Consider the following 24079-nt stretch of genomic DNA (forward strand, 5'->3'; position numbering starts at 1 on the left):
GTAACAATATGTTTAGAGTCTCGGAGTTAATATACGATCACTTGGTTTTTGGATTGCTTTTCTTTAGTTCATTCATAGCAAAGAATTTAGATTGATGCATTTTAGAATTTAAATTCAACTTTTACACTCACAATAAGTAAATCACATTTTTGCAAGACCATTCGACATTCCCTTCTTACTTAAGAATTATTCACATTAATCTATATCTTTCCTAAATATTATTCACAATGATTTATATTCTACCAACACTTATCTTTCTTGATTTATTTCTTGACATTTTACATTATGATCCCTGGGTCGAGGCCTCTGCTGGTGGACTGTTAGTCCCCGAGGATCTCTACAGCCCAGTAGCTAAGTACTTCGTTAGTAGCTTGAAAATACGGATGACTATTTAATTGCTGGGATAAAATTTAGAAATTCATTTCAAAATTAAAGATGATATCTCCCACATGCATAGCTCTGATCCTTGGACGAATTTGGCTTCAGTTTTTTTGGCACTCTAGTTTTCATTTTATCTCTTACAAGATTGCTATTATTTCGGATTTCCAAAATTGTGGCTTGAGCATCACTGAAGAGGCATTATTTGTCGAAATGTGCATCTGGTGCATCAAATTTGGTACCGTATAAATTCTACATTTATTGATATTCTACCTAAGGATTTTCTACATGAATTCATGTGTTACTTAAGGATTACGTATGTACCCACATCTATCTATATTCCACTTACGGAAGTTAGCTCCTGAGCTTTTGAACCCAACTGCACAGGATGCAACAACAAAGTATTTACTGGTTTAATACCGATCCTCACATCTATTACTGAACTCTATCCAGTTGAAAAAAAGTTGTGTCAATTCAAAATTTGAAAGGATTTTGCAGTGACTATATTTTGTGGCGGAAAGGATTAATTAATAAAAATAATAATCTGCGTGATATTACAGTTTCTGTTTCATCCAACATATCCTATAGGTACTATATTTTGTGGCGGAAGGATTAATTAATCAAAAAGTTCTAAATCTGCATGATATTACATTTTCTGTTTCATCCAATATATCTTTTAATTTTTACTCCTATACGTGTATTTCAGTTTTATAATATTTGATACAAGTAGTTGAAATGTGGAACTACATGTAGTTCAAATGTTGTCATTTATTTGGTTAATAAATTTTTCCAAACAGAACACCGATTTTTTTAAAAGTTCAAATGAATTTATTCGAAATTTTGTATATAATTCAGCATTTTTGCCAATAAATAAACAACTTGGTCTTTGACCCTCACTGTTTTTAGTTCCTTTTTACATTTTAAGACAAAACCTTGAAAATTATGTAAAATTTTAGAAATTGACATTACTCCTAACATGTCCTTTTAAACTCTCAAATTTGATATAATGAACGTTTTCGTATATCAAATGCAAAAAGGTCATAATTTATTTCCATTACTAGTATTAAACTTTTTTTTATCTCTAGTGTCAGAAGACATTATTATGTTCCCCAAACAAAGTTTGGGAACATATTGTTTTTACTCTGTTTCTTATTATTATTATGTCTCCGAACACAAAGTGTCGGAGACATATTGTTTTTGCTCCGTTTCTTATAATGTCTCCGAACACAAAGTGTCGGAGACATATTGTTTTTGCTCCGTTTCTTATTATGTCTCCGAACACAAAGTGTCGGAGACATATTGTTTTTGCTCTGTTTCTTCTTCTTATTATTATTTTCTTCTTCTTATTCTTATTATTCCTCTTCTTTAGTGAGAAATTTGACCGTCGGATTTCAACCAAATTCAGTTTTTAGGGTTTTTGAGAATCCTGAGTGCATACCTGGCATCAAAAAGCATTTCTGACATGGGGAGGTGTTCAGAGACATTTGTGTTGGCATCCCAACACAGTTATAGCTCGTTATTATGTCTCCGAACACAAAGTGTCGGAGACATATTGTTTTTGCTCCGTTTCTTATTATGTCTCCGAACACAAAGTGTCGGAGACATATTGTTTTTGCTCCGTTTCTTATTATTAGGGCTTTCCACCTTTCTGTGGAAAGTCCTATTGTTATTGTTCTGTTTATTAGGGCTTTCCACCTTTATGTGGAAAGTCCTATTGTTATTGTTCTGTTTATTAGGGCTTTCCACCTTTCTGTGGAAAGTCCTATTGTTATTGTTCTGTTTATTATTATTTTCCTGCCGTCAAAAAAAATTTTCGTCTTAAGACTTATCGAAAAACTTTATAGTCCATCATATAGTACTCCCTGAGAAACGAATACAGTTCACCCTGCCTAATTGACCTTTGACCCCTTACGGAGTTATTGGACCTTTCGCAGAAATCATTGTTAGCACTTCTACTTTGTAACCATAAATGATAGAAGGATAAAACCTTTTCTAAAACATAGAGGGTAATTAGTAGAAGGGAAGAATTTAAAATGAAGGGATTCGGTGTCCCCTAAAGGGAGTTAATGCCTCTTTATGTTTTGCAATTTATTCGTAAAATATGTCGAGTTGAGAATGGTTTGTCGTAGAGACATGGGACCAACTGGAATAGGATCGGTGACCTTTGACCTTGAAAATTAGGTCAAGGTCAAAGGTCAAGGTCATCAGAAAAGAGGAAAAAATAGCACTTTTTATACTCTCTTTCCTGCTTAAGATAGCGTTGAAATATTATATGGGTAAGTATTGACTTCTTGATTGGTTTTGATAGTATGCATTACAACTTTGAACTTTGACCCTTCTGTGAATTTCGGAGACTCGCGTCGAAAACCTTGTTATCGCTACTCCTACTTAACGGAAAGTCATAGAGACACGAAACCTTCGCTAATGAATTCACAGTAAAACCCTCTTGCAAAGAAAAAATAATCAAAGGGATACGAAAACCCTTAAGCATAGTTATTGCCCCTGAAAGTCTCCAATATCATTATCTAAGCCTATAACTTTTGTATTAATAGAGATAGAGACATGGGACCACTTGCATTAAGACCGATGACCTTTGACCTTCAAAATGAGGTCAAGGTCAAAGGTCAAGGTCATCATCAAAATTAATTTTTTTCCATTTTCAAGGTCTTTCAAAGTATTTTTAGCATTGAGAAGTTAACCGAAAGTAACCGAAAACCCCTAAACAAATTATTGCCCCTGAATGTCTTGATTAACATTTTTTAAGCTTATAGCTTTTACATTAATATAGATAGAGACATGGAATCACTTGGATTAAGACCGATGACCTTTGACCTTCAAAATGAGGTCAAGGTCAAAGGTCAAGATCATTGAGAAAATTATTAAATTTTCTAAGTCGTTTTGAGTTTCGTACATCATCCTAAATATTCTTAAATATCTATCTTTAAATCATTGTAGGTGGAAAGCCCTCTAATTGTTCGCGAACAATTAGGATCACTAGTTATTATTTTCCTGCCGTCAAAAAAAATCTTCGTCTTAAGACTTATCGAAAAACTTTATAGTCCATCATATAGTACTTCTTGAGAAACGAATACAGTTCACCCTGCGTAATTGAACTTTGACCCCTTACGGAGTTATTGGACCTTTCGCAGAAATCATTGTTAGCACTTCTACTTTGTAACCGTAAATGATAGGAGGATGAAACCTTTTCTAAAACATAGAGGGTAATTAGTAGAAGCGAAGAATTTCAAATGAAGGGATTCGGTGTCCCCTAAAGGGAGTTAATGCCCCCTCATGTTTTGCGATTTGTCCCCTACAAATTGACGACTCCTAAAGTCTTCGTCGTAGAGAGACGGAACCCACTGGGACGGGTTGGGTGACCTTGACCTTGAAAAAGTAGGTCAAGGCCAAAGGTCAAGGTCATCCAGAATGGCCAGAAAATGGCACTTTTTATACGCTCTTTCACGCTTCAGATAGCATCGAAATATCACATGGGTCAGCAAGGAATTTTGGACCGGTCTCGGCATCACGAATGTCAACTCTGAACTTTGACCACTCTGCGAATGGCGGCGACTTAACGTCGAAAACCCCGTTATCGCTACTCTCACTAGACCGCAAGTCGTGGAGAGGCGAGACCTTCGCCGACGAATTCCAGATGAAACGCTCTCGCACAGAAAAGTTGACCGAGGGAAACCGAGAACCCCGAAGCACGGTTCTCGCCCCCGAAAGTCTCCGACGTCGTCGTTCGAGCCCACAACTTCTTCACGGATGTAGATAGGGATGCGGGACCACTTAAACGAAGCCCCGTGACCTCTCTGACCTTCAAAATGAGGTCAAGGTCAAAGGTCAAGGTCACACTTTCTCCCCATGTGTTTTTGAGGTTTGACCTTGAAAGTGGGTCAAGGTCAAAGGTCAAGGTCACGCATCCAGGGGCCAGTCTCCACGAGTAAGGCCAACCCACCCATCACGCCTGTCGTCCCCAAGGAAGAAACCCCCCACCCTTCAAGTGATCTGTCTGTCATCAGCTGTTTATAATACACTATTTTGACCGGTTTCATGCCCAACAACAGGATTTTTGAGGTTTGACCTTGAAAGTGGGTCAAGGTCAAAGGTCAAGGTCACGCATCCAGGGGCCAGTCTCCACGAGTAAGGCCAACCCACCCATCACGCCTGTCGTCCCCAAGGAAGAAACCCCCCACCCTTCAAGTGATCTGTCTGTGATCAGCTGTTTATAATACACTATTTTGACCGGTTTCATGCCCAACAACAGGATTTTTGAGGTTTGACCTTGAAAGTGGGTCAAGGTCAAAGGTCAAGGTCACGCATCCAGGGGCCAGTCTCCACGAGTAAGGCCAACCCACCCATCACGCCTGTCGTCCCCAAGGAAGAAATCCCCCACCCTTCAAGTGATCTGATTGTGATCAGCTGTTTCAATACACTATTTTGACCGGTCTCATGCCATGCAACAATTACAGGATTCTAGCTAATCTGACCTACACCTACACATCTGACCTACACCCACTTCTTCCATTTCTTGACTGTCTTGTCAATCAAACATGAATTCCATTTACATTCATGAAAAGACATAGGCCAGATTCAATTGTCTGCCTGCATCAACATAAAGACTAAGTTGTTTTTTTTTTTTTATAATGATGATGCAACTTTACTTGACAGTTGAACTCATTGACATTCCATCCCGACTGTCATTGTAAACAAATAAACACTTACCTGCAGGATCAGATGGGATGCAGTACTCCTATTCTCCGTTCAGATATCCTACATGCACTCAGACACTTTCTAATTCACCGGCCGCCATTTTGGTTGTTTGTTGTCAAAGCCTATCAATCCGTATATGCATGCCTCCTTGGGTGAAATGACTGAAAGACATTGTCTCCGTGAATTAGAACACATAGGATGAGCCATTACAAACTGTATATTCAATTCCACAATCCACAACACACACGGTCAAATCCAGTGCATCTTCACAACATCTGACAACATGAGGCTTGTATAGACTCCCAGCATGCACCAGCAGTTACTACAATCTAGGAAAATGGCACATCCGGTTTCTTTGCACCTCCAAATATCACATCTAACAGGTCTAAAGTCACCCCAAACACCTGCACAAGTCCCATTACACTTTTACCTGATATGTGCATATGTGCTGGCTACCCAACACCCACACCCCTTTTCTCCCTCAAATTTGACGGGTACTTAATGCGAAACCAAGCATTGAACACACCTCAACACTCAAATTTAGGCGGCAAATTTGAATTTCTTTTCTAGCCAAATCCATTTTTTTTTTTTTTTGGGTGAGGGTGGGATGGGGTAGGGGGGGGGCTTTTAGCATTTCAACACTACTGAAAAACCGCTAGAAGGTGGGAAGCCCTCTAATTGTTCGCGAACAATTAGGATCACTAGTTATTATTATTATTTTCCTGCCGTCAAAAAAAATTTTCGTCTTAAGACTTATCGAAAAACTTTAGAGTCCATCCTAGAGCACTTCTTGAGAAACGAATACATTTCACCCTGCGTCATGGAACTTTGACCCCTTACAGAGTTATCGGACCTGTTAGCAGAAATCATTGTTATCGCTACTCCTTTTTAACCGTAAAGGATAGGAGGATGAAACCTTTGCTGAAGCATAGAGGTCAATTAGTAGAAGCGAAGAATTTCAAATGAAGGGATTCGGTGTCCCCTAAAGGGAGTTAATGCCCCCTCATGTTTTGCAATTTGTCCCCTACAAATTGACGACTCCTAAAGTCTTCGTCGTAGAGAGACGGAACCCACTGGGACGGGTTGGGTGACCTTGACCTTGAAAAACTAGGTCAAGGTCAAAGGTCAAGGTCATCCAGAATGGCCAGAAAATGGCACTTTTTATACGCTCTTTCACGCTTCAGATAGCATCGAAATATCACATGGGTCAGCTTGGAATTCTAGACCGGTCTCGGTATCACGAATGTCAACTCTGAACTTTGACCACTCTGCGAATGTCGGCGACTTAACGTCAAAAACCCCGTTTTCGCTACTCCTGCTAAACCGCAAGTCGTGGAGACCCGAGACCTTGACCGACGAATTCAAGATAAAACACTCTCGCACAGAGAAGTCGACCGAGGGAAACCGAGAACCCCGAAGCACGGTTCTCGCCCCCGAAAGTCTCCGAAGTCGTCGTTCGAGCCCACAACTTCTTCACGGATGTAGATAGAGACGCGGGACCACTTAAACGAAGCCCCGTGACCTCTCTGACCTTCAAAATGGGGTCAAGGTCAAAGGTCAAGGTCACACTTTCTCTCCCATGGGTTTTAAAGGTTTGACCTTGAAAGTGGGTCAAGGTCAAAGGTCACGGTCACACATCCAGGGGCCAGTCTCCACGAGTAAGGCCAACCCACCCATCGCGCCTGTCGTCCCCAAGGAAGAAATCCCCCACCCTTCAAGTGATCTGTCTGTGATCAGCTGTTTCAATACACTATTTTGACCGGTCTCATGCCATGCAACAATTACAGGATTCTAGCTAATCTGACCTACACCTACACATCTGACCTACACCCATTTCTTCCATTTCTTGACTGTCTTGTCAATCAAACATGAATTCCATTTACATTCATGAAAAGACATAGGCCAGATTCAATTGTCTGCCTACATCAACAAAAAGACTAATTTTTTTGTTGTTGATAATGATGATGCAACTTTACTTGACAGTTGAACTCATTGACATTCCATCCCGACTGTCATTGTAAACAAATAAACACTTACCTGCAGGATCAGATGGGATGCAGTACTCCTATTCTCCGTTCAGATATCCTAGATGCACTCAGACACTTTCTAATTCACCGGCCGCCATTTTGGTTGTTTGTTGTCAAAGCCTATAAATCCGTATATGCATGCCTCCTTGGGTGAAATGACTGAAAGACATTGTCTCCGTGAATTAAAACACATAGGATGAGCCATTACAAACTGTATATTCAATTCCACAATCCACAACACACACGGTCAAATCCAGTGCATCTTCACAACATCTGACAACATGAGGCTTGTAGACTCCCAGCATGCACCAGCAGTTACTACAATCTAGGAAAATGGCACATCCGGTTTCTTTGCACCTCCAAATATCACATCTAACAGGTCTAAAGTCACCCCAAACACCTGCACAAGTCCTATTACACTTTTACCTGATATGTGCATATGTGCTGCCTACCCAACACCCACACCCCTTTTCTCCTTCAAATTTGACGGGTACTTAATGCGAAACCAAGCATTGAACACACCTCAACACTCAAATTTAGGCGGCAAATTTGAATTTCTTTTCTAGCCAAATCAATTTTTTTTTTTTTGGTGAGAGTGGGGTGGGGTAGAGGGGGGGGGGGGGCTTTTAGCATTTCAACACTACTGAAAAACCGCTAGAAGGTGGGAAGCCCTCTAATTGTTCGCGAACAATTAGGATCACTAGTTATTATTATTATTATTATTATTATTTTCCTGCCATCAAAAAAATGTTCGTCTTAAGACTTATCGAAAAACTTTAGAGTCCATCCAATAGTACTTCTTGAGAAATGAATACAGTTCACCCAACGTAATTGAACTTTGACCCCTTACGGAGTTATTGGACCTTTCGCAGAAATCATTGTTAGCGCTTCTACTTTGTAACCGTAAACGATAGGAGGCTGAAACCTTTTCTAAAACATAGAGGGTAATTAGTAGAAACGAAGAATTTAAAATGAAGGGATTCGGTGTCCCCTAAAGGGAGTTAATACCTCTTTATGTTTTGCGATTTATTCGTAAAACATGTCAGGCTTGAGAACGGTTTGTCGTAGAAACATGGGACCAACTGGAATAGGATCATTGACCTTTGACCTTGAAAATTAGGTCAAGGTCAAGGTCATCAGAAAAGAGGAAAAAATAGCACTTTTTATACTCTATTTCCTGCTTAAGATAGCGTTGAAATATTATATGGGTAAGTATTGACTTCTTGATTGGTTTTGATAGTATGCATTTCAACTTTGAACTTTGACCCTCCTGTGAATTTCGGAGACTCGCGTCGAAAACCTTGTTATCGCTACTCCTACTTAATGGAAAGTCATAGACACACGAAACCTTCGCTAATGAATTCACAGTAAAACCGTCTTGCAAAGAAAAAATAATCAAAGGGATACGAAAACCCTTAAGCATAGTTATTGCCCCTGAAAGTCTCCAATATCATTATCTAAGCTTATAACTTTTATATTAATATAGATAGAGACATGGGACCACTAGCATTAAGACCGATGACCTTTGACCTTCAAAATGAGGTCAAGGTCAAAGGTCAAGATCATCATCAAAATTATTTTTTTTCCATTTTCAATGTCATTCAAAGTATTTTTAGCATTGATAAGCTAACTGAAAGTAACCGAAAACCCCTAAACAAATTATTGCCCCTGAATGTCTTGATTAACATTTTTTAAGCTTATAGCTTTTACATTAATATAGATAGAGACGTGGGATCACTTGCATTAAGACCGATGACCTTTGACCTTCAAAATGAGGTCATGGTCAAAGGTCAAGGTCATCGTGAAAATTATTAATTAAATTTTCTTGTTTATTTTGAGTTTCGTACATCATCTTAAATATCTGTTTTTAAATCATTGTAGGTGGAAAGCCCTCTAATGTTCGCAAACAATTAGGATTACTAGTTCTTATTCTTATCCTTTTCTTCTTATTTTTCCTCTTCTTTAGTGAGAAATTTGTCCGACCGATTTTATGAACATGCTTCGACTGATCAACTTCAAACTTTGTGAGCTAATAAAGGGTCATTAGGAGGGGTGCAATCAACTTTTCAAATTTTCAAAATGGCCGCCGTTTCAAGATGGCGGCCAAAAAACGTCAAAAACTCAAGGTTGTCGGATTTCAACCAAATTCTAGTTCTAGGGTAATTTAGTGACCCCGAGTCCATTTCCACCATAAATTTTTTTTTTCGCCGCCATTTTCGAAATGGCCGCCATATACCGAAATATTTGAAAGTGTTAAAATCTGTACAACATTTGGGTTCTGGGGTAAATTGAGGGTCCACAATTCATTTCTAGCATCAGTATTTCCTTCCAATCATTTTTCAAATGTTTCAAAATGGCCGCCATTGAAGAAAATGGCCGCCAAAAATCAAGTCCGTCGGATTTCAACCAAATTTAGTTTCTAGAGTTCTTTGAGGATCCTGAGTGCATATCTGGCATCAAAAACCATTTCTGACATGGGGAGGTGTTCGGAGACATTTGTGTTGGCATCCCAACACAGTTATAGCTCGTTGTTATTATTATTTTCTTCTTCTGATTCTTATTATTCCTCTTCTTTAGTGAGAAATTTGTCCGACCGATTTTGTGAAAGTGCTTCGACAGATCCACTTCAAATTTTGTGACCTGATACGGGGTCACTAGGAGGGGTGCATTCAACTTTTCAAATTTTCAAAATGGCCGCCGTTTCAAGATGGCGGCCAAAAAACGTCAAAAACTCAAGGTTGTCGGATTTCAACCAAATTCTATTTGTAGGGTAATTTGATGACCCCGAGTCCATTTCCACCAAATTTTTTTTTATTTGAGCCGTCATTTTCAAAATGGCCGCCATATACCGAAATTTTTGAAAATGTTAAAATCTCTACAACATTTGGGTTCTGGGGTCAATTGAGGGTCCACAATTCATTTCTAGCATCAGTTTTTCCTTCCAATTAATTTTCAAATGTTTCAAAATGGCCGTCATTGAAGAAAATGGCGGCCAAAGATCAAGTCCGTCGGATTTCAGCCAAATTTCGTTTCTAGGGTTCTTTGATGATCCTGAGTGCATATCTGGCATCAATAACCATTTCTGACATGGGGAGGTGTTCGGAGACATTTGTGTTGGCATCCCAACACAGTTATAGCTCGTTATTATTATTTTCTTCTTATTCTTATTATTCCTCTTCTTTTGTGAGAAATTTGTCCGGCCGATTTTGTGAAAGTGCTTCGACAGATCCACTTCAAACTTTGTGAGCTGATAGGGGGTCACTAGGAGGGGTACATTCAACTTTTCAAATTTTCATTTTGTGTTGGCATCCCAACACAGTTATAGCTCGTTATTAAGGTCTTCCGTCTCAACGGAAGACCTTATAGTGATTCTTATGTTTCTTTTCCTCTATTATTATTATTATTATTATTGTTCTTTTTCTTACCGATTTTGTGCACGCGATTTCTCAGAAACCGCTGGATAGATTTTCATGAAACTTTCAGGAAAGATGTAAAATAGGATTGTCTAGAAAGATCTTTTTTGGTTTTGCAAAAATCACTTCCGGTCGCAAGTTACGGCTGAATTTCCGTTTTTCAAATGACATTTTGTCCGGGCGTTTTCTCCTAAACGGTTAAAGATTGAGACTTCAAACTTTCAGGGATGATAGATGGTGACTTGTAGTTATGCAATAGAGTATTATCATTGCCATCCGTCACTTCCGGCCGTCACCGGAAGTGAACAAAAGAAACGTCAAATTTCAAAATTATGCTTTTAACACAAAACTTGCATAGATTAATTAGATATCTTTCGGCGTTTCAGAAAATGTTAGTCTTACCGGAAGTTTAATCAGCAACTTCCGGTTTTTAGAGAAAAACTTCGATAAAATGGTCTTTCTTTGTCCTCGTATATCTCGTTTATTTATCAAACTTTTAATACGATATTTACAGATATTATTGACATTATCCATCGTAAGAGAACCCTGAACCACTATTTCAAAATTCACTTCTAGTCACAAGTTACGGCCGAATTTCTGTTTTCAAATGATATTTTGTCCGGGCGTTTTCTCATAAACAGTTAAAGATTGAGTCTTCAAACTTTCAGGGATGATAGATGGTGACTTGTAGCTGTGTACTAGGGTATTATCATTGTCATTCGTCACTTCCGGCCGTCACCGGAAGTGAACAAAAGAAACGTCAAATTTCAAACTAATGCTTTGGAAACAAAACTTGCATAGATTAATTAGATATCTTTCGGCGTTTCAGAAAATGTTAGACTTACCGGAAGTTTAAACAGCAACTTCCGGTTTTTAGAGAAAAACTTCGATAAAATGGTCTTTCTTTGTCCTCGTATATCTCGTTTATTTATGAACCATTTAATACGATATTTACAGATATTATTGACATTATCCATCTCAAAAGAACCCTGAACCACTATTTCAAAATTCACTTCCGGTCACAATTTGCGGCCGAATTTCTGTTTTTCAAATGATATTTTGTCCGGGCGTTTTCTCATAAACGGTTTAAGATTGAGTCTATAAACTTTCAGGGATGATAGATGGTGACGTGTAGCTCTGTAATAAAGGTTTATCATTGTCATCCGTCACTTCCGGCCGTTACCGGAAGTGAACAAAAGAAACGCCAAATTTCAAAATTATGCTTTTGAAACAAAACTTGCATAGATTAATTAGGTCTCTTGCGGCGTTTCAGAAAATGTTAGTCTTACCGGAAGTTTAACCAGCAACTTTCTGTTTCAAGAAAAAACGGCCTTTCTTTGTCCTCGTATATCTCGCTTATTTATCAACATTTTAATACGATATTTACAGATACTATTGACATTATTAATATCAATAGAACACTTTAATACTATTTCAAAAGTCACTTCCGGTCGCAAGTTACGGCCGAATTACCGTATTTCAAATGACATTTTGTCCGGGCGTTTTCTTATCAACGATTAAAGATTTAGTCTTCAAACTTTCAGGGATGATAGATGGTAAACTGTAGCTGTGTAATAAAGGTTTAGCATTGTCATCCGTCACTTCCGGCTGTCACCGGAAGTGAACAAAAGAAACGTCAAATTCAAAATTATGTTTTTGAAACAAAACTTGCATAGATTAATCTTACAGCGTTTCTGAAAATGTAAAACTTACCGGAAGTCTAACCAGCAACTTCCGGTTTTTAGAGAAAAACTTCGGGAAAATGGTTTTTCTTTGCTATCATATCTCTTGCTTATAAAGAAGGTGTTTTTGTGATTTTAACATATACATGTATAATTGACATTATCCATCTTCAGAGTATAGTGAATAATTGTTTTTTTTTTCAAAATTCACTTCTGTTCGTTAAATATGTACGATTTCCGGGTTTTTCTCTCCAAGTGTTTTCTCATAAATACTCAAAGATTGAGTCTTGAAGCTTTCAGGAAAGTTAGATAGTGACTTGTACATGTGACATACGTGTTTCAACTTTCTTCCTCCCACTTTCGTCATCCGCCGGAAGTACCATAAAAATATGTAATATTTCATTTTTTTAAATTTTAATCCTCAAAAAATTATTGAATAGTGTAATAAGCCATATCACTTCCACCGCAAGTTGGTTGTTTGAAACCGGAAGTTGGTTGTTCGAAACCGGAAGTTGTCCAAAAACTCAGTATTTTTTATGGAAATCTTTAGTGTGGGTTCCTACGTGGTTCAATTGGAATTTTTAGTCTTTTATGGACTCCCGAGATACTTGAAAGTGAATGAAACAAAACCGAAATTGTTTACAATTGATAAATCACGTCTTACATGTACGTGTTTATTTCTTTCATGTATAGTCGTTTTTCACTATTTCACTAATTGAATTCTTCCAGTCAAGGTCCTATCTCGTCAGAAATTGGACGGAATATCTATTCGTTGCTCGCAACGAAATCATTTCTAGTTCTTATTCTTTTCTTCTTATTTTTCCTCTTCTTTAGTGAGAAATTTGTCCGACCGATTTTATGAACATGCTTCGACTGATCAACTTCAAACTTTGTGAGCTAATAAAGGGTCATTAGGAGGGGTGCAATCAACTTTTCAAATTTTCAAAATGGCCGCCGTTTCAAGATGGCGGCCAAAAAACGTCAAAAACTCAAGGTTGTCGGATTTCAACCAAATTCTATTTCTAGGGTAATTTAGTGACCCCGAGTCCATTTCCACTGTCAAAATTTTTTTTTGAGCCGTCATTTTCAAAATGGCCGCCATATACCGAAATATTTGAAAGTGTTAAAATCTGTACAACATTTGGGTTCTGGGGTAAATTGAGGGTCCACAATTCATTTCTAGCATCAGTATTTCCTTCCAATCATTTTTCAAATGTTTCAAAATGGCCGCCATTGAAGAAAATGGCCGCCAAAAATCAAGTGCGTCGGATTTCAACCAAATTTAGTTTCTAGAGTTCTTTGAGGATCCTGAGTGCATATCTGGCATCAAAAACCATTTCTGACATGGGGAGGTGTTCGGAGACATTTGTGTTGGCATCCCAACACAGTTATAGCTCGTTATTCTTATTTTCTTCTTCTTCTTATTCCTCTTCTTTCCAGAGAAATTTGTCCGCTCGATTTTGTGAAAGTGCTTCAACAGATCTACTTCAAACTTTGTGAGCTGATAGGGGGTCATGAGGAGGGGTGCAATCAACTTCCGAAATTTTCAAAATGGCCGCCGTTTCAAAATGGCAGCAAAAAACGTCAAAAAATCAAGGTTGTCGGATTTCAACCAAATTTTATTTCTAGGGTAATTTAGTGACCCCGAGTCCATTCCCACCATCAAAATTTTTTTTGAGCCGCCATTTTCAAAATGGCCGCCATATACCGAAATATTTGAAAATGTTAAAATCTCTACAACATTTGGTTTTTTTGGGTAATTGGAGGGTCCACAGTTCATTTCTAACATCAGTACCTTCCCATCTATTTTCAAATGTTTCAAAACGGCCGCCATCGAAAAAAATGGTGGCCAAAAATCAAGTCCGTCGGATTTCAACCAAATTTTGTTTCTAGGGTTTTTTGAGGATCCTGAGTGCATATCTGGCATCAAAAACAACTTCTGACATGGGGAGGTGTTCGGAGACATTTGTGTTGGTATCCCAACACAGTTAGAGCTCGTTATTATGTCTCCAAACACAAAGTGTCGGAGACATATTGTTTTTGCTCCGTTTCTTATTATTCTTATTTTCTTCTTATTTTTACTCTTCTTTAGTGAGAAATTTGTCTGCTTGATTATATGAAAGGCCTTCGACCGATCCACTTCAAACTTTGTGAGCTGATAGGGGATCACTAGGAGGGGTGCAATCAACTTTTCAAATTTTCAAAATGGCCGCCGTTTCAAGATTGCGGCCAAAAAACGTCAAAAACTCAAGGTTGTCGGATTTCATTCAAATTCCATTTCTCAGGTAATTTAGTGACCCCAAGTCCATTTCCACCATCAAATTTTTTTTTGAGCCGCCATTTTCAAAATGGCCGCCATATACCGAAATATTTCAAAGTGTTAAAATATCTACAACATTTGGGCTCTGGGGTAAATGGAGGGTCCACAGTTCATTTTTAGCATAAGTTTTCCGTTCCAATCTATTTTCAAATGTTTCAAAATGTCCGCCATTGAACAAAATTTCGGCCAAAAATCAAGTCCGTCGGATTTCAACCAAATTTAATTTGTAGGGTTTTTTGAGGATCCTGAGTGCATATCTGGCATCAAAAAGCATTTTTGATATGGGGAGGTGTTCGGAGACATTTGTGTTGGCATCCCAACACAGTTATAGCTCGTTCTTCTTATTATTATTATGTCTCCGAACACCAAGTGTCGGAGACATATTGTTTTTGCTCCGTTTCTTATTATTATGTCTCCGAACACAAAGTGTCGGAGACATATTGTTTTTGCTCCGTTTCTTATTATTATGTCTCCGAACACAAAGTGTCGGAGACATATTGTTTTTGCTCCGTTTCTTATTATTCTTCTTCTTCTTATTCTATTGTTGATTTTTCACTTTTCTTATTATTATTATTATTCTTTTTTTTTCTACTTACCGATTTTTGTGCAGAAGATTTCTCGGAGATGGCTGGATCGATTTGCTTCAAATTGTCAGGATTGATGCGTTGCCATTTGAAGTTTGTACCGCCGTTTCAATTTTTGGAAAAATCACTTCCGGTTGGAAGTTATCCCCCTTTTATCGATTTTCAGATGACCATTTTGTCCAGACAAAAACTCAAAAACGATAAAAGCTAGAGTGCTGAAATTTTTAGTGATGTTAGACGACATGTTGTAGTTGTGCACCTGGGTTTTCAAAATTTCCGGAAGTGCCTAGTATGGAAGCTCGGTAGGGGTCGAAAATGGAGTTTTAAAAAGTGTCCAATTTTTTTTCCACGTTTTAAATCAGAACTTTTTACTCGTAAATATTTTGTTTAGATATATATAACAAAAGTTGTACAGTTTATTGAGATCTTTCGTGTCATATCAAGAAATAGGCCCATGGGCCTCATGGCTCGCCTGAACCATTGAATTTCTGTTACAATGATTAACTTTTTTCTCACGAAACTTTTGATAAAACATATAGAATAAAAGTTGTTCAGTTTTCCAAGATCTATCTAATGATGTCAAAAAATAGGCCTCCGGGCGTCATGGCTCGCCTGAACAGTCGAATTTGTATCGCAATTAATAACATTAATAACTTTTTTCGCGAGAAACTTTTGACAAGACATGTAGAACAAAAGTTGTTCAGTTTAGCAAGCGTTAACTAATGATGTTAAGAAATAGGCCTCATGGCTCACCTGAACAGTTGGGTTATTGTTGCAATCTATAACATGTTTGTCAAGAAACTTTTAATAAGACATCTAGAACAAAAGATGTTCAGTTTTGTAAGATTTTTCGAATAACATCATGAAAAAGGCAAACGGGCCTCATGGCTGGCCTGAACAGTTTGATTAGTTTCACAATCAATAACTTTTTTCTGGAGAAACTTTTGATAAGAAATGTAGAACAAAAGTTGTTCAGTTTCGCAAACGTTAGCTAACGATGTTAAGAAATAGGCCTGTGGGTCTCATGGCTCACCTGAACAGTTGGGTTATTGTTGCAATCTATAACATTTTTGTCAAGAAACTTTTAATAAGACATCTAGAACAAGAGTTGTTCAGTTTTGCAAGATCTTTCGAACAACATCATGAAAAAGGCGAACGTGCCTCATGGCTCGCCTGAACAGTTTGAGGAGTGTCACAATTACTATTTTTTTTTCTCGAGAATCTTTTGATAAGACATGTAGAACAAAAGTTGTTCAGTTTACAAGATCTTTCAACCGATATCAAGAAAAAGGCCCACGGGCCTTATGACTCGCCTTAACAGTCTGATAAATGTCGCAATCAATAACTTTTTTCTCAAGAAAATTTCCATAGGACATGTACAACAATTTTTGTTTCAATTTTGAGAGATATATCTAGAATGATATCAAATTTAGGCCTCCGGGCGACATGACTCGCCTGATCAGTCGATTTTGTATCACAGTAAATAACATTATTAACTTTTTTCTCGAAAAAAGGCTGACTCCTTTAATTAGTGGGCTAGAGGGGCAGAGAGTCTTTAATTTATAACACTTATAATTAAATGATCAATATTTGTAAAACATTACCGAAGCTAAATTGTACGTCTAGACAATATATCTGTATCATTATCTATGAACGAAAATCTCAGTCAAATTCTTATCTCATCACATCTAAAATTGGATGGAAGACCCACTCGTTGCTCGCAACGAGATCGCATCTAGTTATTATTATTTTCTTCTTATTTTTCCTCTTCTTTAGTGAGAAATTTGTCCGACCGATTTTATGAACATGCTTCGACTGATCCACTTCAAACTGTGTGAGCTAATAGAGGGTCATTAGGAGGGGTGCAATCAACTTTTCAAATTTTCAAAATGGCCGCCGTTTCAAGATGGCGGCCAAAAAACGTCAAAAAAATCAAGGTTGTCGGATTTCAACCAAATTCGATTTCTAGGGTAATTTAGTGACCCCAAGTCCATTTCCACCATCAAATTTTTTTTTGAGCCGCCATTTTCAAAATGGTCGCCATATGCCGAAATATTTGAAAGTGTTAAAATCTGTACAACATTTGGGTTCTGGGGTAAATTAAGGGTCCACAATTCATTTCTAGCATCAGTATTTCTGTTCAATCAATTTTCAAATGTTTCAAAATGGCCGCCATTGAAGAAAATGGCGGCCAAAATTCAAGTGCGTCGGATTTCAACCAAATTTCGTTTCTAGGGGTTTTTGAGGACCCTGAGTGCATATCTGGCATCAGAAACCATTTCTGACATGGGGAGATGTTCGGAGACATTTGTGTTGGCATCCCAACACAGTTATAGCTCGTTATTATTATTATGTTCCCCAAACAAAGTTTGGGAACATATTGTTTTTACTCTGTTTCTTATTATTATTATTAAGGTCTTCCGTCTCCAACGGAAGACCTTCTAGTGATTCTACTGTTTATTATTATTATGTTCCCCAAACAAAGTTTGGGAACATATTGGTTTTACTCTGTTTCTTATTATTATTATTATGTTCCCCAAACAAAGTTTGGGAACATATTGGTTTTACTCTGTTTCTTATTATTATTATTATGTTCCCCAAACAAAGTTTGGGAATATATTGGTTTTACTCGGTTTCTTATTATTATTATTATTATTATTCTTTCTTTCTTCTTGGGACTTTTTTGTCCACGAGTGTTCTCAAAAACTACTCAAGGGATCAATATGAAACCTTTTTAGGATGATAGTATAGCATATGTAGATGTGCGGAACGAATGTCATTTTGCATGAAAATGCATGCATGTGCATGCACGTGCATTGGAGTTTTTGTTTACAAACTTTGGAATGCGTCTAACTTTTTTATTTTTAAATGAAATCGTTTGCTATTTATATCGTAGGTATAACATGGGACCCTTAACTGTTTGGCATCGTCAAAATTTCAATTTTGCACGCGCATGCACGTGTGCTTCAATTTGATTGGATAATACAAAACCGTTTATAACATTCATACCAATTAAGGAAATTTAATGATATTTACAGGATCGGTAGACATGTCCAATATCTACAGCTCGATGTAATAAAAATTGCAAACGCGCATGCGCACGCACGTGAATTGTCTTTTGAAGGTTCAATTATTTCAATGACCCTAACTTTTTTGTTTTTTGTCAAAATCTTTTCAAACTTGTATTGTATATGTATCTTGATATTCTTAACAAAAGTGTATAGTCATAATTACCATCCGGCACGTGCATGCACGTGTCCTAAATTGTGATTGGACGATTTTCAAATCGCCATAACTTTCTTATAAATGATGGAAACAATATGAAATTTATACCGTAAGTATATGTATCAAATGTCTATTGAATGACATCAACATTGATGCCGAGTCATATTCACGTGCCCGTGTATGCACGTGCATAGCTTTTCTTTCATTTTTCGGGTACTAAAATGGTCATAACTATTGAATTAAAAACTGAAATGAATTCAAATTTACCCTGAGGATCTATGATATGAATGTCTGTGAAATGGTGTCAACAAATTTTCCATTATCAAAATCGCGTGCGCGTGAATGCGCGTGCATTGTAATTTTTGACGTCTAAATTCAAGTATTGGTCTATAACATTTTGAGATTGCAATGAATAGGTTTGAAAATTAGGTTGCAGGTATGTTTTGGGCCTCTCAATTTATTAATAGTCAAAAGATCACTTCCCTGCACACGCATGCACGTGAGCTTAATTCTGATTGGACGATTTTGAAATCCCAATAACTTTCTTACGAGTGAAGCGATCGATACCAAATTCATATAGTAAGTATATTGTTCAAATGTCTATTGATTAGCATCAACAAAATTGTTGTGTGGTACTCATGCGCACGTGTATGCACGTGCATTGATTTCGGTCTTTGTAGTTTTGAGTTGTCGTTAATTTCTCGTTTTTCATTGAACAGTTGTGAAACTTCTCTTGTACTCATATAGTAAGACTTCTAAAATTATTTATATGCACGTGCATGCACGTACGTGCACGTGCACAAAACTCTCAGATCTTTACAACTGATTTGAACTAGTATGAAATGGACTGAACGTTATAAGATAGTTATATATTCACATGCTACACAGTTTCCAATGGTCAAAACAACTTGTACTGAAATAAATGTCACCACTTACTAAATGGGGGAATGTTTGGGGAACATGTGTAACGGTCCCCGTTACAATAAGTACTAGTTATGTTCCCCAAACAAAGTTTGGGAACATATTGGTTTTACTCTGTTTCTTATTATGTTCCCCAAACAAAGTTTGGGAACATATTGGTTTTACTCGGTTTCTTATTATCTTCCCCAAATGAAGTTTGGGAACATATTGGTTTTACTCTGTTTCTTATTATTATGTTCCCCAAACGAAGTTTGGGAACATATTGGTTTTACTCTGTTTCTTATTATGTTCCCCAAACAAAGTTTGGGAACATATTGGTTTTACTCTGTTTCTTATTATTATTATTATTATTATGTTCCCCAAACAAAGTTTGGGAACATATTGGTTTTACTCTGTTTCTTCTTCTTATTATTATGTTCCCCAAACAAAGTTTGGGAATATATTGGTTTTACTCGGTTTCTTCTTCTTATTATTATTATTATTCTTTCTTTCTTCTTGGGACTTTTTTGTCCACGAGTGTTCTCAGAAACTACTCAAGGGATCAATATGAAACCTTTTTAGGATGATAGTATAGCATATGTAGATGTGCGGAACGAATGTCATTTTGTTTGAAAATGCATGCATGTGCATGCACGTGCATTGGAGTTTTTGTTTACAAACTTTGGAATGCGTCTAATTTTTTATTTTTCAATGAAATCGTTTGCTATTTATATCGTAGGTATAACATGGGACCCTTAACTGTTTGGCATCGTCAAAATTTCAATTCTGCACGCGCATGCACGTGTGCTTCAATTTGATTGGATAATACAAAACCGTTTATAACATTCATGCCAATTAAGGAAATTTAATGATATTTACAGGATAGGTAGACATTTCAAATATCTAAACATCGCTGTAATAAAAATTGGAAACGCGCATGCACACGCACGTGTATTGTCTTTTGAAGGTTCAATTCTTTCAATGACCATAACTTTTTTGTTTTTTGTCAAAATCTTTTCAATCTTGTATTGTATATGTATCTTGATATTCTTAACAAAAGTGTACAGTCATAATTACCATCCGGCACGTGCATGCACGTGTCCTAAATTGTGATTGGACGATTTTCAAATCGCCATAACTTTCTTATAAATGATGGAAACAATATGAAATTTATACCGTAAGTATATGTATTAAATGTCTATTGAATGACATCAACATTGATGCTGAGTCATACTCACGTGCCCGTGTATGCACGTGCATAGCTTTTCTTTCATTTTTCGGGTACTAAAATGGTCATAACTATTGAATTAAAAACTGAAATGAATTCAAATTTACCCTGAGGATCTATGATATGAATGTCTATGAAATGGTGTCAACAAATTTTCCATTATCAAAATCGCGTGCGCGTGAATGCGCGTGCATTGTAATTTTTGATGTCTAAATTTGAGTATTGGTCTATAACATTTTGAGATTGCAATGAATAGGTTTGAAAATTAGGTTGCAGGTATGTTTTGGGCCTGTCAATTTATTAATAGTCTCAAAATCACTTTCCTGCACGCGCATGCACGTGCGCTTAATTCTGATTGGACGATTTTGAAATCCCAATAACTTTCTTATGAGTGAAGCAATCGATACCAAATTCATATAGTAAGTATATTGTTCAAATATCTATTAAATAGCATCAACAAAATTGTTGTGTGGTACTCACGCGCACGTGTATGCACGTGCATTGATTTCGGTCTTTGTAGTTTTGAGTTGCCGTTAATTTCTCGGTTTTCATTGAACAGTTGTGAAACTTCTTTTGTACTCATATAGTCAGACTTCTAATGTATCGAGATGGTCGAATTATTTATATGCACGTACGTGCACGTGCACAAAACTCTCAGATCTTTATAACTGATTTGAACTAGTATAAAATGGACAGAATGTTATAAGATAGTTATATATTCACATGCTCCACAGCTTGCAATGGTCAAAACAACTTGTACTGAAATAAATGTCACCACTTACTAAATGGGGGAATGTTTGGGGAACATGTGTAACGGTCCCCGTTACAATAAGTACTAGTTATTTTGTTCCCCAAACAAAGTTTGGGAACATATTGTTTTTACTCTGTTTCTTCTTCTTATTATTATTATTCTTTTTCTCCGGTACTCTTTTGTCCGGTAGTGTTCTCAGAAACTACAAAAGGAATCGATATGAAACTTTCCAGGATGATAGTATAGCGTTTGTAGATGTGCATAGTGATAGTCATTTTGTTTGCACGTGCATGCACGCGCGCGCACGTGCATTGCAATTTTGGTACAAAAAATGGAAAATCAGAATATTGAAGGAAGCGATATAAAACCTAAATAGGATGATAGTATATCATTTGTACATATGAAAAATAATAGTCATTTTGCCATCATGCGCACGCATGCGCGTGCACGCGCATTACAAAATTTGTACGCTAGCTTTGGAATCAGTCTAACTTTTTTGTTGTTCATTGAAATGGCTTGAAATTCATATCATAGGTAGATATTGAGACCCTTAACTGATTTACATGGTCAAAATTACCAATTTGCACGCGCATGCACGTGCGCTTCATTTTGATTGGATAATGCTAAAATGTTTGTAACTATCTTATTTATGAAGCGAATGAGATAATATTCACAGTATATGTAGACAATATGTGTATCTATATGTTGGTGTAACAAAAAATGTCAACGCACACGCGCATGCGCGTGCAACGTTTTTTAAATGTTCAATTTTTAAAGGACGATAACGTTTTTGTTTTTCATCAAATTCTATTCATATTAGGGGTTTAGATGTATCTTGGTACTCCTTACAAATTGCTGTGGTTAGAATTACTGCTCAGCACGTGCATGCACGTGTGCTGATTTCTGATTGGACGATTTTAAAATCGCTATAACTTCCTTATATTTGGTGGAAACGTTATGAAATTCATACTGTGGGTATATGATACAAATGCCTGTCGAACGACATCAACAAAAATTCGGAATCATACACGTGTGCGCGTGTATGCACGTGCAACGCTTTCTTTCATTTCTTGGTACTGAAATGACCATATTGAACGTACTACATGTAATTAAAGGCTAAAATAAAATGATTTTTTCCTATAGATTCACAAGGACATCACTTTTTAATTGGGGGAGGTTTGGGGAACATCTGTAACGGTCCCCGTTATAATTAGAACTAGTTATTATTATTTTTTTTCCCCTTTCGTCTCCGAGACCGTTGGATGGATTTTCCTGAAACTTTCACAGGTTATAGGGAACGATGGTACCTCGAGGCATAGTTTTCATTTTTTCAAAATTCACTTCCGTTCGTCAGATACGTCCGATTTCCGGTTTTTGAAAGAAACTTTGTCCGGGGGTAAACTTGAAAACCACTAAAAATAATCGAATGAAACTTTCAGGGATGATAGATCTATTTTCTCTATGGTGCATGCACGTAATATTTTTTGTCGCCGTCACTTCCGGTCGTCACCGGAAGTGATCAAATAAATCATCAATTTCAAACTTTTTTCTTTCAAATTGAAACCTACTTTGGTTTACTATATCTCGTTCTAATTCTCAAAAAATGTTGACCCCACCGGAAGTTGAATCTCCAACTCCCGGTTATATCAAAGAAAGACTATTCATTCTCACATTTTTCAGTGCCATAAATCTCGGTCATGAAACTAGTTAATGAGTTGAGTTTTACATATATTATAGTCACTATAAATGTCTAGAGTAACGTCAAATATTTTTGTAAAATTCACTTCCGGTCGGCAAATACGGCTTATGAGCTGTTTTCGTTGTCAATCGTTTTTCTCAGAAACGGTAAAAGATAGGGTCACCAAAATTTCAGAGTTAATAGATCTCACATTGTAGGGGTGCAGTAGGGGGGTAAGAATGTCGGCCGTCACTTTCGGTCGTCACCGGAAGTGATTAATAAATCATAAATTTCAAACTTTTTTCTTTCAAATTGAAACCTATATCGGTTTATTAGGTCTCGTTCTAATTCTCAAAAACTATTGATCCCACCGGAAGTTGAATCTCCAACTTCCGGTGATATGAAAGAAAAACTATTCATTCTCTCATTTTTCAGTGCCATAAATCTCGGTCATAAAACAAGTTAATGATTTGAATTTTACATATGTTATAGACATTATAAATGTCTAGTACAAATTTAAATATTTTTGTAAAATTCACTTCCGGTCGTGAGATATGGGGTGGACATATTCAAATCTTGTTTTTTCAGTTTCTCAATAATGAATATAGATAGACGCTTGAAACTTGTAGAGTTGATCAACTATCATTAGTCCATTGAACACATACATTCAATTTTTTCGTCCGTCACTTCCGGTCTATACCGGAAGTATTTGAAAAATGTCGATTTTTCGATTTCTTCGAGTGATTTCTCAGAGATGGTGGATAGATTTTCTTGAAATTTTCAGGAATAATGTCTTATGAAAGGACCTTCCTATAACTATTTTTGTTTTTACAAAATTCACTTCTGGTCGGAAAATATGGCCGATTTTCTGTTTCTCAAAAGGAATTTTGTCCAGCATTTTTCTTGGAAAAGGTAAAATATAGGTTCATCAATTATTCAGGAATTATAAATCTCCGTTTGCAGTCGTGCAGTAGAGGGTTGAACATGTCGACCGTCACTTCCTGTCGTCACCGGAAGTGATTGAAAGAATCGCAAATTTCAAACTTTTTCTTGTAAATTGAAACCTATACTAGTTTATTAAGTCTCTTTGAAAGTGTCAAAAGAATATTGACTCCGTTGGTAGTCAAAACAACTACTTCCGGTTTCTTGATAAAATACCTTTTTACTTTTCATCTCTTTG

At 36.9% G+C, this 24079-nt stretch overlaps 1 long non-coding RNA gene and 1 pseudogene across 1 annotated transcript; one reads left to right on the top strand and one right to left on the bottom strand.

Annotated features, from left to right (window-relative positions):
- The window catches only part of LOC130051278 (low-density lipoprotein receptor-related protein 4-like), a 60379-nt pseudogene that overhangs the window by 1222 nt on the left and 35078 nt on the right, over positions 1 to 24079 (top strand).
- On the bottom strand, positions 5009 to 7871 carry LOC130051285 (uncharacterized). The gene is made up of 2 exons (XR_008799723.1): positions 7129 to 7871; positions 5009 to 5252 (listed from the first exon to the last, which is right to left on the bottom strand). It is a non-coding gene; the product is annotated as an uncharacterized LOC130051285 (long non-coding RNA).

This window comes from Ostrea edulis, chromosome 1, assembly GCF_947568905.1.
Source record: "Ostrea edulis chromosome 1, xbOstEdul1.1, whole genome shotgun sequence".
In the NCBI taxonomy this organism is placed as follows: Eukaryota; Metazoa; Mollusca; class Bivalvia; order Ostreida; family Ostreidae; genus Ostrea; species Ostrea edulis.